This window comes from Lathyrus oleraceus, chromosome 1, assembly GCF_024323335.1.
Source record: "Lathyrus oleraceus cultivar Zhongwan6 chromosome 1, CAAS_Psat_ZW6_1.0, whole genome shotgun sequence".
NCBI lineage: Eukaryota > Viridiplantae > Streptophyta > Magnoliopsida > Fabales > Fabaceae > Lathyrus > Lathyrus oleraceus.
Genome location: NC_066579.1, coordinates 390,519,617 through 390,539,819, shown reverse-complemented (window position 1 = coordinate 390,539,819; position 20,203 = coordinate 390,519,617). Strand labels below are relative to the sequence as shown.

The 20,203-nt window shown below is 35.0% G+C and overlaps 1 pseudogene; it reads right to left on the bottom strand.

Moving 5' to 3' along the window:
• Positions 1-650: 650 nt before the first annotated feature.
• On the bottom strand, positions 651-4,335 carry LOC127109695 (GDP-mannose transporter GONST2-like; annotated as a pseudogene).
• Between the last annotated feature and the right edge of the window lie 15,868 nt (positions 4,336-20,203).

The window sequence follows — 20,203 nt, the reverse complement described above, 5'->3', positions numbered from 1 at the left end:
TTGACAGTTTCAGGCACATTCCATGACAGGATCAACTACTGCAGGATCAAGGTGCACGACTTATTGAAGCAACCGAAACTTCCTGTAATGGATGACGGTAACTCACTGCGGCTTATACGCATATTGCATAAGGTGTTGCAATATTTTGCAACATTTCATGACAGGATGAAAGTGACTCCGTAGGTGAGATTCAACCGTTGATTAGTATCAAATGCAGGTTAAGTTTACCGGTTATGGTTGCAGCATAACGATGGTTTTACATTGATGCAGGAAACTTGATTTCTAATCAACTAATTTTGGTTACAGGGATGTTTCTAGGATGGAGGCTTGGCCTCGATAAAGCGGCAAACCACGTTGCTAGCAGACAGCGCTTCCAATGCTTGAGTGGCTGTCAACCGGATTGCATCATCATTAGAATTCAAAAGCCATATTAATCGATTTACCGCACCAGCCTTCTTGAATGCAATACGCATATGTTCATTGATACAAACACTGGCAATTAACTCTGCAGCTTTTAGTATTGCTGACTTATCTTTCGAACAAACCCGTCAATCAAATGTAAAAGTGTATGACGCGGCTAATCATCTGAATATTCAGAATGGGATGTCGTTTCTCCCATTTCTATGGTTACTACTATGATGGCTTCTCGTTTAAGACGTCTTGGCTCTTGCAAATAATATACCAACAAAGAGACCAAATAAAATGCTGAATAAATTTGATACACTCAGAGCAATTTTGAACACTAAAATTCCAGCAATAGAGATTGGAATCTTGTTTAAGGAAACTACAAGACTGTATGTTGTAGGGCTAGTTTGATGTAAAAACCACATCGAGGTAATGCTGATAGAAAGTCCGATCAGTCCACTGGCTGTTGCAGCAACCCAAAACTCCGGTAGTTTAACTACATCAGCGTGTATTACCTAATCCCACTTGCCGAAAAGGAATATCATGATGATGGCAAAAGGTAAAGACAATAAATTATTGAGTAATACCATTGACACTTCATTTAGAGAACCAGATTTGTTGATTTCGCTTTGTCCGTTACCCACCTGAGGCTAAGCGAATAACTTGCGGTAAGAACACAATTCATAATCTTAATCTGCCAGGCATAACCGACTGCATCAAAGGAAGATCTGTAACACCTCAACTGGCAGCAGAGATAATTATCACCAACATTGCAGTCCACACTTTGGGACTCTGACGTTTACGGAATAAACATAACTCTCCAATTGCAGTTAAAATATTTGTCATTATTTTTGAGAATTGCCACCATTGCGATGCTTATGTATTTCAAACTATACATGCCTGAGACAAGCACGACGACAAACATCACATTCACCGGTAACCAAACCTTAACTGACCTCCAGTTGAGCTTTTTAACTGATACTCTGCCACAGTGAGCCAATAGAACAACAACCAGAGTACTGATAAAGTTTTGATAAAACATCAATGATATTCCTGCATTGAAATTATAACTTGACAAGACGATTTTGTTCAGCATTATCATGCTGCAAGAGGAAATACAGTAAGCTGTTCCGGAGATAAGTGGTACAGACTTCTTGGCCGATCCATGCAATCGATGCCTTTCCTCATCATCAACATGAAAACTGCCCTTATCACCATCTATAGCTTTATTTCTTTTCAGATACCTATCATACAAAGCTCTTCGCTCTGCATTGGTTGTTCGGTGACAACTTTCCTTGCTCATAAATTCCATTGAAAGATGTGCTGGATGCGGAAACAGCATGATGTGGATATGTCCACAGCAGGGGTGTTTGCCGGATGTTAAGGGATACTGCTGTGAAGAAAAGAGCCACCAAGGGCTTGGAATGAGCGGATCCGTTAAATTCTTGATGGGGCTTTGATTGTTCATTCGGATTGTATTTGTAGGATTTATGTAATGGGATGAACTTGTATGAAAATGTTGAGAAATGCAATTTGGAACATGATTTTGTAATTTATGAAATGTTGTAATGCTATTTTGATTTTGAAATGTACTTATGGATATAAAATGGATTTTTTAGAAATAACCCAAGACTAATTTAAATATCAATTTAATAATAATAAAAAAAAATAGTAGAAAACCCAATTAAAATCAAATTAATCCAATAATTTGTTAAAATTACTTTTGACATCAATTCTAACATCTATTTGAAAATAAAAATCAATTAGAGTTTTGAAATCACTAGTAAAAATAACAATTAAAATTAAATTGGAATTTGGGAATTGAACTTAATTTGAAATAAAAAATCAAAAATTGAAAAATTACAAAAGTCAAATGATTAAAATCCATTTTATAGTCAAAAGCACCATGATCAAAAAGGCATAGACAATGATCAATGTGTAACAAAAATATGGAGTTGGGAATGTATGCAAATGAACCTTAGGCCAAGTGCCAAACAAAAATAAAAAATTCAGGGTCAAAATCGGGGTATGACATTTCTATATTAAATTAAACACATTATCTTTAATAAAAATCAAATATTATTTTGCTTCTCACAATCTCTTATCTTTCCCGATATTAAAACCACCACCTCACTAAAAATATTTAACAATAGCCCATTTAAAACAATCAAGAGAATGAAAAAAAATCAGTAATTCTAAAACACACTTATCAAAATTTATACTCAAAGAAATCATATATATTTTTAGAAGAAAAAAAAGAGGACAAATGCGGCTAAGAATAGTATTTTAATGTGTATGAATATGTAAAAAAATTTACTTAAATAATCCAGTTTTCCAATTTTTTTTTAAATAAATCTACATTTTAGATTAAATCTCAAATTACTCAACTTCCCCAAAAAAAAACGTCAACGCATAGGTGTCAGATGAATTGACGCATACCCTTAATTTTAAAGAGGAGGCACCACTTGAATTGACTATAACACATGGTGTTGACAATCCAATTGACGCATGTGTGTAAAGAATGAGAGGAGGTGCCAATTGGTCTTACTCCTGTATGTATTGTTTAATTTTTTTTTGTATAAATAGAGATGTTGTGTGATTCATTTTTCCACATTTCTTTTCATTATATTGAAAACATGGTTCATCTTCGTCGTCGCTATGCGAAATTGATTTATTCGAGAGACAATTGGAGATGCTCTTCTGGAACATCTGTCGTTTCGAGAAACTACAGAGGGAGTTGGTTCGTTGGTTAGACAGAAACATACCTGAAGTCGAAAAAATTAGAAGTATTAAGAGACACGATGTCGTACGTGGGTGAGTGCGAGTTAAAAATGATAAGAATGCAAGGAAAATGATGTTTGGACCAAATGATATCAGTTTGATTGTTGTAATCATTTAGAAATGTTGTTTTAAATGTTATGGTTAAGTATTTTTATCTGTTTTCGTAATTGTTGTTTGTGTTGTTTATTCAGACTTGTTCATTTTTAAGCGTGTTTAAGTTTGAGTGATGTTTGCTATTAACATTGTTGTAACAAAAAATTATTAATATATCAAAATCAAAGGTTACAAAAATTGAAAGGATGTACTAAATTATGATGCAGAGATTCCTCCGAGATTGTGACATTTTTTCTTATTTTGTCCGGGTTGACGACATATACTACATAATCTTATCATTTTATCAACCGTATCCATTTCTATTCTAATACGTGTGTTGTTTGGCTGTCATTTTTTCTTTCTTCGCATCAAATCGTTGTGCCAAACTATGTCCCCTTTATATGGAGACCAATATTCCTCCATTGCTAGCATTGAGAAGCTTTCGCTATAGACATTCATGACGGTAATGGCCTTGTAAACATCAAATAGATGGTTGTAAGCGTCCTGACGAGTATGTGCGCATGCCGCAATGACATGGGAGCAAGGTATACGAAAGACCTGGAACTTGCCACAGTCGCATCAACTTCTGTTTAGTCTGACAACATAGAATAAATTTGGCATCCCCTCATTGTGGTCCATTGTTTGTCGTACACTAAAATTTTGCCTATGACGGTCAAAGATTGTAACTGCGTGTGTGCTAGCTTTGATAGTTTCCACTTTCATCACTTTCATACAACATTCACTGAATAATTGACATGGCATTAACAATGCACTCTATCTTTCGCCTCTGGTTGCAAAGGTCGATGCCAACCTAAAATAGGTTGTTCTCACCAATGCGGTTATTGATAGATTTCTAATGCCTTTGAAGATGTCGTTCATACATTCCACAAGGTTTATTGTCATGTGGCCCCATCAACATCCTCTGTCAAATACTCTTGTCCACTGCTCTAATGATATGTTATCCACCCACATTCTTGCATCTGCATTTGACAATCTAATTTCGTCACGGTAATGTTGAAATGACGACTGAGTTAAAGCATATCCTGCATTCACCATTTTTATGTGAATGTTCTTGTCTTTGATTGCACGCATGAAGTTTTGTGTGATACGTCTAATGCAATAGACATGGATAGAAGGAGGATTATGTCATCCGTTATTATGGTTGTTATAAGCACTCTTAATAGAAGCATGTTTATTTGAAATCAAATAGAGATTGGGTTATGGAGCGACATGTGTTCCTCGCCAAGGATATGTACCTATACGATCCACGTCAGATATCTTACACACAAGAAGTTTCAACATCTACCCCCGACAACATTGCCATACTAGTTACTGACAACCCCTTACCCATCAAAATTATCGGCCCACAAACAGACAAACCTACGACCTTAACATGCCAAACACTCAACCACAGTACCAAGAGCATACCCCGTACCACCACCAACAAGAAAATCATGATCAAGACACTCAACATCGCTATGCACCCAACATCGCTATGCACCCAACGGATCACCCTACCATAGTCTCCTTAGTCAAAACACTCAGCGATCATTAAGCACCAACCGTCTCTCCTCCTACTATAGCTAAGAAGCTAAAACATCACAAAACCAAAACATGCAACAATCATATATCTACCAAACACCACAACAACTATTTTAACCTTTCCTCGACGCATCATTCACACAAATGTCGCCCTTCAATCGTCCCAGCCACCCTCCGATAACTCAAACACATCCCAACTTCTCTGGCATGGGTCACAAGCTCAACTATGGTGGTAGCATTTCATTGCATACACATGACTACACAAATTTATCTGAATATCTTATGGAATCTCCTGCATGTGGTGGTGATGTTCCTGGGCCCTCAAATCCTTAAACACTTGAGGTGAATCATCAACGTGGGTTAGGGTCACGCGTTCGAGTAGTTAGGAGATGTGGTACCTGAGGTCGGTTAGGTCATCCCGGTCAACGACATTAGTCTTTTTGGTATTCGTATGTAAACACATATTAATATTAATATCAATTGATCTGATTTCGACTTTTATATAAAATGTACGTTGTTTTTTAAAAAAATCACACAACACACATAGGTGTCAGACCAATTGGCGTCTCCTCTTAAACCTAACACATATGCGCCAATTGGATTGACAACACTAAATGCATAAGTCAATCCAATTGGCGCCGCCTCTTTAATTTAGAGAGCAGACAATAATTTATCTGACATCAATTCTTCAAAGTAAGTTATTTTGGAAAATTATCTAAAATGTGGGTTATTTTGGAATTTTTTTAAAAAAAATTGAATTATTTAAGTAAAAAATTCAAATTTATAAACTAATATTAGCAATACCATCGATTCACTTCACAATAAATGTAAGAGATATGAAAGTCATCTTCAATATAATTTATCTTTCAAATTCTTAGGTGTCATATAATTATAAATTTCTTTTTTAAAAAAAACAAGAGTAATCATTAGAGAATTCTCTAGATAAAATATATAAGTAATACTTAAACACTTCTATCAAGAGCAGCAACATCTGTATTAAATATAAATAAATAATTTAAATATTAATTTATGGTTAATTATAAAGAAAAACATTCATAAAATAAATAACATCTTATATAGTTAATTTGATACTTCTTTACAAACAGTTAGCGTATAGATTAATATCTTTAGTAGACTTATTAACCTAAACACTAGTATTAAGATTTTTTTTTTTAAGTTTTCAGTTTTATTGATGACCTCATTGTTTTTTTTTTAAATTTTTTTAAAAGACTACCTAATTTTTAATGGTTTTCACTATAAGAAAAAGAAAAAACTAGAGATCATCATGAAGATGCATACCTTTCCCGGATATAAATTATTAGAAACATTCTTACCGATTTTCTTTTAAATTTTTATGCTACACAAAAAGAAAAAGACAAAACTACTTTATGAAAAAGTAATAAAGTAATCAATCATTCCAAACCTAACTTTAGTTGAGGAAAGCCTATATAGAGGTATTCACCTTTACATGAAAAGCGAAGATTCCCATTCTGCCAAATCTTTCTAAAAATAGGCTTGTTATGTTTCTATTATTTGAAAGGAAAAGATACATTTGGGCATGTGTATATTATCCAATGTTTTCAAAAATTGAAAAGGAGAGTTTATTAAATAAATTAATAATATAAAATTAAATTTTATAAATATGTCACATATAATTATAATTATATGATCACAACTTAATAAAATAAATATTTCAAAAATTTATTACAAATTTAATATAACAATAGCGATAATACATATAATAACATAACATAGTTCTACACTTCATTTGAACATTCATTTAAAAATAATTTGACCAAATTAAAAAATTACAATAAACTAAGTTAAACTAATTCAAACCAAAATTAAAATAATAGAATATAATAACTAAAATAAAGTTCAAATAATTAAAAATATCTAAACTAAATAAGCTAAAATATTAAAAATGAATAATTTAATATACTCCACTAAAAAAACGAATTTGAATTGAACTACCACAAATAAATATTAGTTGACAACAACAAATAATATTGACTTGAACGACAATCAATATTGAGTTGGATATGTTTGAAAGGGACAACGTGATAATTATGCAGTATGGTCGAAAGAAAAACTATAATGGAGTGACAAAATTTAGAAGTTCGTATGTTTGTAAAAAAAATGCGGATTTTTTGTGTGATTGAGAATGTAGCTTAAGTTTTGATATTGGAATACTAAAATTTTAAAAAATATATATATAAAATGATCCATTTGATGCATTTTTTTGAACCTTACGGTTTTACAAAATCGGCTCCGGTTCTTTGGTTCGAATGGTTTTGGACGGTTCGATTTGGTTTTTTCGATTTTACTCCGGTTTTGACTCACTAGCAGTTTTGAAAAGTTGATCCAACCAGATTCATTTTCGATTCCCGGTTCAAGCGGTTGATCGGCTGGTTCATTCCGGTTTTTAAAACATTGATATTAAGCCTTCCTTCTTACCATAAATGACTCAATTAACCATTTTACAAAAATTTAAAAATAAAACAAACAAAAGAGATAATAATATTTTTATTAAAGTAATCATAATTAAGTATTGGAAATAATAAAAGTAATTTAAGTAATGCTCTCTCCATCTCATTTTAAGTGATTAATTTGAAATAAAAAAATATCCTAAAATAAATTATCCATTTTAATTTTTAATTCATATTTTTCAATTTTACCTTCTAATTAATATTATTACTTTCACCATTTTCAATAATTGATAATAGGTCATTTTGTAAAATTATCATTCTTTCACTTTCATTTATTCTTTTTTCTTAATTTGTGTGAATTAGTCAACCATATCACTCATTTGAATTATTTTTTTATTCTAAATGGATCACTCATTATTGGACCGAAGAAATAAATAATACTTCATTTGTCTCACAATGAGTGACTCAGTTGACTATTTCACACAAATTTAAAGAAAGTGTAATAATGAAAGAAACAAAATGATTTTTTTTATCAAAGTGTCCATTATCGAATATTATTAACGATTAAAGTAGTAATGATTAAAGAGTAAAATTAGAAGAAGAAAAAATAATTTACATTATAAATTAAAATAAATCATTCATTTTATAACACTATTTTATTCCAAATGAGTCTGGCGGAATGAGTATAAACAAATTATTCAGTTAGTATCTTTTACTGAATAGAACTAGTATCTTTTACAATAATTTATTTTTACTTAATATGTTTATCCATTGTTATATTTATTTATCTATCAATAAACTTTAATTACTTCAATTTCTTTAAATTTAATCATATTAACAAATAATTCTCTAATAATTGTTGAGATATAAGATATAATTCAAGATATAAGATATAATTCAAGTTGTGTGAGGCCAGAGCCCAATATTAATTAAGGTTTAGGATTTGTTATTTAGTTTGTTATATTTGTGATTTAATAGTCAAGTAACTTTGTATATAAATAGATGCATATGTAACATAATCATTCTTCAATATTAGAATCTTTATTTTCATATTCTTTCTCTCTTTTCTCCCCTCACAAAAGTATCTCACTCACTAACAAATTGGTATGTAGGGCTCCGGTTAGATTCTTAATCGTGTTTTCAAGAATCACATGTCAGTGATCGTGCTTCTGGAATTGTGGGTTGTTAATCGCGTTTTCTACAAAGATGAATGGCAACAACGGTATTTTGAATTCTCTTCCAATTCTAGACGGCAAGAATTGGATCCGATGGAGGAAATATATGCCGTCCTTTTTCGGCTTTCATGAAACCTAATAAGTGGTTACTAAGAGCGTCCATGAGCTTGCTGAGAATGCAACTGATGCTCAGAGAGTCGCGAACAAGGAGGCCAGAAAGAAAGATTGCAAGGCTGCATTTTACATTCAACCGACGATAGAATTGGAGATTTTTGACAGAATTTATCATGTTGAATCGACAAAGATGGTGTGAGATATTATTGTCAAATACTATGAAGGAGGTGAGAAAGTCAAAGTCGCCATATTGCAGACTTTGCAACGACAATATGAAGTGCTGCAGATGGGAGAAGATGAAAAAATTGTAGGTTATGTGTCGAAAGTGCATAATCTTGTCCATCTCATGAAGGATTATGGTGAAACCCTAAATGATAAGATGATAGTTGAGAAGGTAATGCATACCTTGACCTCTCACTTTGATTATATTATCGTAGCTATTCAAGAATCCAACAATCTTAAAACCATGAAACTAGAAGATTTGGTTGGTTCATTGGAGGCGCATGAGATTAGGATTGTTGAAAGGAAAAGGGTTCAAGACTCGATACAAGCACTGCAGGCTCAAACTTGGAAGAAGCATGGTGGTTCCGACAAGTTCAAAGGAAAAGGAGACAAGACTCAGAGCAATAAGTCTTGGTAGAACCCTCAAAAGTACAAGGTCGATGATACGGCTTCTGAATCCTCGAAAAGAGGAGGAGGAAACTCCTATCAGAAAGACAAAGAGAAAAAAGGTGTGCAGTTTTGTAATTGTGAAAAATGGGATCACGTGGCCAAGAATTGTTGGTCCAATAAAGACAATGGATCGATAAAAGGCAATGAGGAAGGAGCGAACCTTACACGCCAAGATTCAGATGATTATGAAGATATGGTGGTTATGGTTGTCGTTGTAGATGACTATGTCGAATCCAAGAACTGGTTCCTCGACTAGGGCTGCTCGGATCACATGATTGGTCGAAAAGTTTGGTTATCAGATTTCGACTCGTCGAAGAAGAGCAATGTCAAACTTGCTGATAATAGCTCGTTTCAAGCAGAAGGTATTAGCGACATAGTTATTCAAAGGAGCAATAGAGGAAAAGCTATGATCAAATATGTACTCTATGTACCTAGAATGAAGTGAAATTTTCTAAGTGTTAGACAACTGGTCGAAAAAGGTTTCTCAGTGATTATGAAAGATGGAGCCTTGGAACTGCTCGACACTCAGAATAATTTGGTTTTGAAATCTCCTTTGTCGAAGATTAGGACATTTAAGATCATGATCAATTCGATTGAAGTACAATGTCTAAAAATTGTTGTCGACCATAAGCGTATTTGCTTATGGCATTTAAGGTTTGGATATTTGAATGTTCGATCACTCAATCAACTGATTACTCAAGATATGGTCATTGGTATACCAAGTCTGGAGATGCCTGATAAACTATGTGAAGGATGTCTATTTGGAAAGCAATCCAGAAAGTCTTTTGTTTCGACTATGCCAATGAGATCCTCCTGCATACTCGAAGTTGTACATTCATATGTATGTGAACCTTTTGAAGAGAATACCATTGGTGGAACATGTATTTTGTTTCGTTTGTCGATGAGTTTAGTCGAAAGCTGTGAATTTATGTGATCAAGCGAAAGGACAAAGTATTTGAAATCTTTAAGAGATTCAAGATGCTTGTTGAAAACTAGAGTGAGAAGAAGATCAAGGTTTTGCGAATAGATGGAGGTGGAGAATACACATCCAAGATGTTTGAAAAGTTATGTGTAGAACATGGTATTGATCATGAGGTAACTTCCCCTTACACGCCTTAACATAATGGAATAGCAGGAAGAAGAAACATAACCATATTGGACATGGCGAGATGCATGCTGAAGTAGAAGAATTTGCCAAAATCCTTATGGGGTGAAGTTGTCTCCATTGCAGTTTATATTTTGAACACCCAAGTTGATGAAGGGCCAATGTTGGGTTGTAGTTGATTCCTCCTTGCGTAGCAACGAGAGGCACGTTAGAGAACTCACCACAATTGTCAATGATATCCAAGCTACCCAATGCAGAATCATACCAAACAATATCATCATTAGTGAGAGACATAAATCTCTGAGACCACCATAGACATTGTCGGTTCTCCAAGAAAGCAGGCGTCTGAGGCAAGTGAAAAATAAACCACTTGTACAGAAGAGGAACACAACACACAATAGTCCCATCCCCTTTAGAATTCCTCAAATGCAAAGAGAAATACAAGTCACCCAACAGAGTTGAAACAAGATTCCCAATCAAGAAAATTCTAATGGCGTTAACATTAACAAAACCGTCAATGTTAGGGAACAAGGCTAAACCATAGACGAGCAATACAAAGATAGCTTCAAAAGCGTCCATGCTACCAGCTTGAGCAAAAAATAATAGCTCTACCAATGAGAAAATCAGAAGCCAATCCAAGAATCCCTCATTTCTTCACCAAATGAGCATCAATCTTAGATTTCTTCAAATGAAGAGCGTCAGCTATGACATGAGATCTCAGGATCTCCTCCAATCCACTGAAAGGTACCTTGTCAGATACGGGTATATCCAAGAGATGGGCATACTTCTCCAACATGGGCACAAGCTGATAGTCGGGAAAAGTGAAGCATCGATAAAGAGGGTCATAGAACTGAACCAAGATACTCATAAGTCTTTCAGCCACATCAGTAGATAATACAGACAAGAGCTTTCATGATGTTACTTGAAGTACAAGGGATCTAATACAAAGGAAGACAACTTCCTTAGCTCTTTCTAATCAGGACATCTGAAACTGTATTTCTTAGTGTTCCTTCATCCATAATCCATGGTCTAAAAATATTTGCAAATAAGACCTTATTTTCCTTGAAATTTATGTTTCTGTGATGAATGTTATGATGCGCATGTATGCATGAATGCAACAATCACGCACAAGGCAAACAAAGGTCAAGGGATGGATCAAGTCATCATCAAGATAAATCATCCATTTTGGTGGATTATGGTTTTCACCTTATCAACACCTAAGTTCCATTGATATTGATGAGATTGATCGGATCAACCAAGAATCAAAGGGTTTGTTGTGAGTCACGAGTATGAAGTCGGGTTAAGAACCATCCCAAATGAGTGTTCTAAGAGTAAAAACCTGTAGATAATGTTCTAAAAAGTTCCCAGAGTCTTGATCCCATCTATCAGATACTATAGGTTAGGATGACTGACTCATTAACCCATAGTATTCTCAAGAGAAACTCGTATGAATGTAGTATCGCGTAACAACTGTTATCAAGTCTACACTTGAACAGTCTCCGCACTACGTCCTAAATAGGACAAGTTGGGTTAAATGTTCTACTATCCTCAGCTTCTCGGACCCCAAATTTAGAGAAAGTAATGTCTATCCACGACTTACTCGTGTGACATCAGTAACTCCAAAGAGGTCTCCACTGAGTGGGGGATCTCATGTAAACTCTTTTAGGACTACTCCTTCAAAGCCAACATGACTATACCACCCTCTATCTTAGATTGCACTCAAGTTCAATTTAGAACTTATCTCACCACACAGAGATCACCAAGCACAACAGACAGAGTATCATACAACAATATATACAAACAAACATCAAATATACAAATATATACACACAAAAAAGTAGGCTAAACCCACTGAGGAATACTCCCCAGCAGAGTCGCCACTTAATTTTTGTAGCGGTAAATTCATGACCATCAAGCTACGGATAAACTTGACGTCAATAAAACCAGAGTCGCCACCGCGCTTTTATTGTTTTCAAAGGAAAAGGGCAAAATTACGAACAAAACCCAAAGATAAGAAGTTTTCAAATCAAAACTAATAAAATGCCATAGATTACAGTTAAGGGGGTTGGTTACACAGAGGAAAGATGTTAGTGCCCAAAGTGTCCTAGGTACTCCTAGGGAGCCCTTTTTTGTATGCAAGTGATTTGGTCAAAATGATGCTTAATAAAAATATAGAGCGGGAATATGAAAAAAATAATTCATTAACTATATTTTTGTGTTTGAGAAAACCTTCGGTCTTATGCCTACGTACCAACATAAAAATGAGGGATCAAAACCCCGTAGTTCGTGGTAAATATTTCAAAGAAGTTAGTGAGTTGACTTTAACAAAAACTTTACCAGAGAAAGCACAAAAGGACAGAGACTTGAATGGGGTTGTAAGTTCTTTTTGTCTTTTTTTTAATTGAAGTCAATATGGTTAAGTTCATTCACAAGTTTGATAAGGAAAAAGTTTGAAAATTCATCGGCATAAGGCCAAAGTTTCTAATCATTAAAAAATGTATAAGTTAGAAAACACAAACAAAGAAAGTTTTTGAAAAGAGGGGGAGATTTTTGAAATTTAAGAAGTGGGAGGAGATGAAGTGACTATCCTAGACAAAAATTAAAAGTTGAGAATTGAAAAGATCTGATCAATGGGATGCAATCCAACAGACAAGAATGTCGTATAGAAACCCATTTTCCTTTGGACTTTAGTAAGCAACAAACATAATTAATTATCCAAGAAAACCATATGAAGACCAAGTCATTAAATAAAGATATCCATAATATCCAAGCAATCACTCCAATAGCTAGCAGTCTTCAATGTCTTCCAATGTATCAGATGAAAAATATCCATTGGTCAACTCAAAACAATCATCAGACATCAACAATAATAACAGGATAACAATTAAGCACAAAGACAAAGTGACAGATGAATCAATGTCACTCAAGGTCTTGCATCAGATGAAAAGCATCGTCAAGGATAGCTCAGTCTCAGATGGTGGCATTGGCCAAGCCTCAAAGCATAGAGAGGTTGCATATTCTAAGTCCAAAAGTTCAGATCAAGTCCAACAGTCCACCAAGATGTTTTTTTTAAGATTTTTGTTGTTATTAAGTATTTTAAGGTCCTAAGACCACAAGCAAAGTCAAAACAAGCTAAACAATATATACAATCACAAGATATGGCTCAAATGAGCAAAGTGAAAAATGACTGAAACTAAACAAATTGCATGAAATGTAAATGGCAAATGAATGATAAAGGTACTAAAATTTAAAGTGCATTAAGTAAATAACTTGAAAGTAAAGCAACATTAATAAAGAGTTAGTCAAATGTTAGTGAAGAGTTTGAATTGATTAAGCCGTTCTTTGGAGAACACTCAATAATTCATTCATAAGTATGAATTCTTGAACCAAGACATCATCCATGAGAAGGGCTCCAACTTGGATAAATCAATAAGTATGCCACTAGCTCTCATGAAAGTAAAAAAGGTCAAGTCTTCACACAATGCCATGAAGAATGGGAGACTTACAATCTCACTTACAAGAATGCTATGCCTTTTTTGTCAAATTTAGCTTTATGTTAAGTAATCGTAATTGGACTTATTTAGAAGTTACAACTATCTGAGGTCGGGCAATAAAAATATAGGTGTTAATGCATATTAGAGATTTGGTACAAATAACCAAACTCCTAAAACATACCACACATTAAAAAAGGGAGGGACTTATCTCTATCAGGCTCATGTTGATTCATCTGACACAAGGTTATTGATGAATCAACTAGCATTAGACATGAAGAGAATTCATTGGTCAATGATGGATCGGGGAAGAATAGGGATGAAGATGAAGGGGGAAGGGGAAGTAGAAACCCAAATTGATCATAGGAGGAATTTCATCTGATCAATATTATCCATTCACTTTGGGAGATGAAATGTACATTTCATCAATCCCCTAAATCCAATAGTATTGGTCAAACAAAAGTAAAATCAACCATGATCAAGGTCAAACATAAAGTCAAACATCACAAGACCATAAAATTGGCTCAACATAATTTTCAAACAACTATTCAATTAAAAATCAAATTAAAAATGAATTAAAATGCATTTTAAAATGGACAAACCCTCAAATCCCTTCAAAACACCAAATAAATAGCCAAGGGATTTATCCTAGGTCAACCAAGGTCAAAGGACCTTAGACAAAAAAATTCATAATTTTTGGAAAGTCAGAAGTATTTTAAAAATATTTAAAACAAGTTAACAATAATTTAATTCATGAAAAATATCAAAATTAATCCAAAAAATGATTTTAATTCAAAATATGGAAGAGGAAAATATTTAAAGATTTTTTAGTGAAAGTCCCATATTTTTTGGATTTAAAATGAAATTAATATGAATTAAACAAAATAAATGGATTAAATGGGAAATCAGAAATTAAAAGGAAAATAGAAAAAACAAGGGCCATCAGATCTCCCTCATTTATTGAGGTGGAAAATCTGATGGCCAAGCGCGCGTTCCACAATGGTCCTTAGTCAACGCATCACACACATGGTAATTAAACGGAAGAGCTCGGATTAAAACAATTCAACATGATCAGATGGCCAGGAGGCAAACCAACACATCACCGGAGCCCTAGCTCCGGTTGTCTTCTCCGGTGGACCTCACCGGATTGGTCCACCACCAAAGTTCACCAAAATAAAAGTGCATACACTAATTTAAGAGAAAAAGCTCAGGAGCTCGAATTTGGCCTCAATTTCTCCTAATTCCAAGTATATTGAAAGATACAAGGAATTGAATTTTGAGGTACACGATCTGAGTTGCTTCTATTTGACCTCAAAGCAACTCAATTTTGTTGCCTAGATTGGTAGGACTTTAAACAACCAATAAAAAAGTAAAATTATGGAGAAATGAGAGAGAATCGAAGACTTGAAAATCTGGAAAAATCACCTTCGGGTTGCAGTGATTTGACTTGATTTTGATGCAATTCCACTTGGTTCTTCCTCCTCTTGCTTGCATTGAGTGATTGAGATGAAAATGGCTATGAATCCTTGGAGTTCTTGTTCACAAATAAAAGTTGAATCAAGAACTTGATTTCAATGAAATCCTCAAGGTATTCTATGGAATCAGGTTATGAGATTGCTTGGCAAGGGTTCAGCAAGGTGTCTTTCTTTAATCTGAGGCCAATGAGTTTATTATATAGGCCATGGAAAGTGATATTCACACCATTTGAATTTCGGGCCAAAAATAGAAATTTAAGGGCATGGGTGCATTGACATGTGCTAGACCCAAAATGATCATTGCAAACCACTCTAATTCATGCACAAATGCTACTGATGTCATAACATGGAGCCATGCAAAGCTAAATGGAAATTGAATTCAAATGTTGCCAAAACAAACCATGAGAAGAACTCATGCGCAAGTCCCTTAATTCTTATCCAAATTAAGTGATCTTGGATGTTTGGGAAAGGTGACATCAAGGGGAACAACTTTGATGTTGAAGACTTTTTCATTTTTAACTTGGATCATGAAGAATTTTGAGGTGTAAGTTGGAGAAATCAAACATGGTTGAAAAATTTCTAAGTACAAAGTCAAATGACCACTTCTTCCACCTTGAATAACTTTTTCTATGAGCCTTAAATGAAAATGGTTTATTCAACAAAGTTGTATCTCTTTAATTCCTCTTAAATTTGGTCACAAATTTAACATCATTTGGATTTGGCATGAGGGAGTTATGGATTTTAGAAGTTGAGGAAAATTACTTGTTCAATGGTAATGGCCTAAAATGACCTATAATGTTTCCTCTTGGCATATGCACTTGCAAGTAGATTTTTACATTTCTCAAAGAATAAAAGTTGGCAAACATATCTTGAAATTGATCATGGAACTTGGATGGCCTTCATATAATAAAAATTGATCAGGTTATGGTCCTTGGAAGTTGAACTTCTAACTAGGGCACAAACAAAATGACCTATAATCTTTCACTATAAAAAATGACTTTCCAAGCAAAATTAGCTCTTGATGCCAACATGAAAGTTGTTTGGATTATCATAAAGAGTAATATTTCTCTTGGAATACTTTTCATATGACAAACATTGTAGGAGATAGGGTCTAGGGAACCCTTGATTTAACCATTTGACTTTCTCTGGTCAACTTCTTTGAACCAACTTGCAAACTTGAAGTTCTTTTGATCTTTGGGACTCGTGAAGAATAATATATTCTTTAAATTATGTTTAATGGATTATAACTTGATATATTTTTCCAATTTATGAAGAAACTTGCTGAGGAAGTCACACAAGATACCTAGATGAATTAGGGCTTCCAAGGCAAACAAGCTTCAAACTCTTGATGAATTCTTGATCAAATTGACAAATGAAGAACATGGGGATCCATATATGATGCTTAGAACCAATGTGAACATTTGATAACTTGATCCCTTGCATTGAGGGTCTTAAACCCGAAATATGAGCTTGATGAGGCACAGGTGGACACACACACTACCTACAAAAGAAACAAAGCTACACATAGACATATATTTTTGTATTTTGGTTAGTAAACAAAAGAAAATAAAATATTATACAATCAAAAGTGCTTGGTGATCTCTCTCAATGCAAACCCAATGAATGATAGGTGAGGAGAATACCAAGGTGTGATCCCAAATGCTAATGCAAAGCTGTGAGATGGCATGGGGGATCTTAGAGTCAAAATTGGGGTCTTACAAGCAACACATTCAATGATGAACCAGTATCAACCAATACATTGGACATAGTGTTCTCTTTGCAGTTCATTGAAATATGGAGTGCGAAGTTTTGATTTCTACCTTCCTCAGGAAGTTCTTCATCACAAAAACTCAGATTATTACATGAAGTGATGTTGGCAACAATATGATCAAACTGATCCACTATAACATCGTACTCTACATATGCTTGCTCCAATACTTTCTGCAAAGCTTCTCTATGCGCTTCGGAGTTCATCAATAAAGATAACACATAAAAATTTTACGGCGTCTAGAGTAGCTGCTCCACAACGTTGAACTCACTCTTCTTGATTAATCGCAGAACTTCATCATTATCAACATCTTTAACCTTCAACCTGCTGGATTCACCAGACTGATAAGTTGGAGCATTAACAAGATCAACTAAAGGAATATCTACTTTCTTACCAATCACAATGTCTTCCACATCCTTTGTAGATACTTGACCAAATACCCAACCGATGTGGGTCACCTTCACAACATTTGTAATGCTTACCACTAAATTTACAGCGGAAAGAGGAACCCCTTTCCCATTCTCAATCATAGTAGCATTATATTTATAAGGCACAACTTTATCGGATGAATACGGAACTGGGCCCGCTAACCGTATTACCAACAACGATACCGATATGTTGTCAATCTTACTGCTGTCATACTGGATAACTACCCGCTCGGGGGTCTTGAATACTGGTACGATAACATTCACATCATTCCCCATATGTCTGGATTGTTGACTATGAATTACACCTTCATCTATCAACTTCTGAATATCTCTCTTGACAATCACACATCCTCGAGCGTTGACATTGCAGATAACACAACCATCATGGTCATGTTCACAATCACTGATCAAGTACAGAGTTCTATGGATCTCTACCAAACACTGGTGAATATGATGAACATCGAAAACCCTGAAATTCCCAAGACAACCATCTACCATATTCATATAAGCATTGCCATGAGCAGGCAACGAATTTTCTTTGACATTAGGCGCACAGTCCTCAAAGGATACCATACCACTCTTGATCAATTTCTGGACCTCATGCTTCAGAGTATAGCAATTTTCAATTACATGGTTGGGATCTCCCTAATGAAAGGCACAATGAAGACCTAGCTTGAACCACCATGGTAAAGGTTCAGGAGTATGTGGAGGATTTCTTGGTTGAATCAAATTATTGACAACCAAAGAAGGATATAATTCTGCATAAGTCATTCGAATAAGATCAAAAATGACTTTCTTCCTCTCAAAATTCTGATGACTGTTATTGTTGTAGTTGGTACGTTGCTGCGGATGTTGCTGATGTTATTGCTGAGCAGGAACTGATTGATTTGCAGAATTGTTGGTAAAAACAGGAATAACTTATGATACTTTATGATGATGTTGGCGAGGCTTGGAATTCTTCCTCACATGAGGCCTCTTCTGCCTCCCTACAGACATTTCATTAGTTTCCCCTTCCTTCTTTTTGGAGAAACTACCGTATTTCTTGCTCGAAGACACTTCATCTTTAGACAACCGACCTTCTCTAACACCTTCCTCTAATCGCATCCCCTTGTTCACCATTTCGGTGAAGTCATTAAGAGCACTCGCAATAATGCGTTCATAATAAAATGAACTCAGAGTCTTCAAAAAGATCTTGGTCATTTCCTTCTCCTCCAAGGGTGGGCTAATTTGAGCAACAAGCTCTCTCCATCTTTGGGTGTATTCTTTGAATATATCCTTATCTTTCTGGGACATTGACTGTAATTTATCCCGATCGGGAACCATATCAATATTATACTTATATTGCTTGACGAAAGCCTCGCCCAAGTCATTAAAAATACATACACTAGCATTGTCCAATCCCATATACCACCGAAGTAGAGCACTAGTTAAACTGTCTTGGAAGTAGTGGATGAGTAGTTGATCTTTGTCTGTCTGAGTAGACATCTTACGAGCATACATTACAAGATGAATCGGAGGACAGGTATTTCCCTTATACTTTTCAAAGTCCAGGACCTTGAATTTAATAGGAATTTTGACGTTGGGCACCAAGCACAACTCAACAACACTCTTACCAAACAGATTTTTACCCCTCAAGGTCTTCAATTCCTTTCTCAGCTCAAGAAACTGGTCTTTCATCTCATCCATCGTTTCATAAACATCAGGCCCCTCAGACGACTCGAAATGGTAGGTGGTTTCCTTAACACAGGGCAAAGTATGCACGACAGGAGGAGGAACAAACATGACTGGGCTAGATGCCAGCGTAGAAGCAAATGTTGGAGCATAACCCTTAGGTACAAAGTTCGGCGGCATTCCCCACGTGAACCCGACATGCATGGCTGGCACAGACTGGATAGCAGGAATTACAGGCACTGGTGCAGAGATAACTTCAAAGATAATAATCCTTTGAGGAGGAGGAGTTGCAGGAGGCGGAGATGGTTGATTCTGAGCAGCAATAACATACTTCATCAAAGTAGTGAGTCTGGAAATCTCATCCTTAAGCTCTCAGTTCTCTTGTTCTAGATGCTCCATTCTTCTCTGGCTATTAGCTCGAGTATTATAGTGATGAGTCAACTTATCTTCTACAAAGAAGAAGAATCATAAGACACATGGCCGAAGGCTGGAACTCAAGAAACCTGTTGTGCAAATGATGCATGAAATGAAATATTTTTTATTGTTTTTAACTTCAAGGAACATAAAAAGTCCTATTTGCAAATATTTCAAATAATAATCAATAATAATAACATTTTGACCATAAAAATCTCCTTTTATTCATATTCAATTGGAAGGATTACACTGAGTACAATTTCAGAAACCAAAAAGTATAAATACAAGAGAAAAGGAAAATATCATCCTAAGGATCCCTAATAACTGAACTAGCCAAGGGTGTATACTTCCTTCAAATGCGTCTAATCTCTGACTCAAAAGCGGTCTGCATATGAGCCTTCTCGAGGATGAGCCGATCAACAATCTTCTTTCAAGTACTGGAAGGTTGAGGCATACTAGAGGAAAATAAATCCTCTAGCTCTCTCTGGCTATTCACTGCACGCTCTTCAAGAACCTCAATGAGTGCATCCTTATCTTTCAAATCAAGTTGCAACTCCACATGCTTTCGGTTCAAAGCATGGAACGACTCCCTCCAAAGGTCTCTTTCTTGCTTCATCTTGGCAAGAGCCTCTTCCAACTC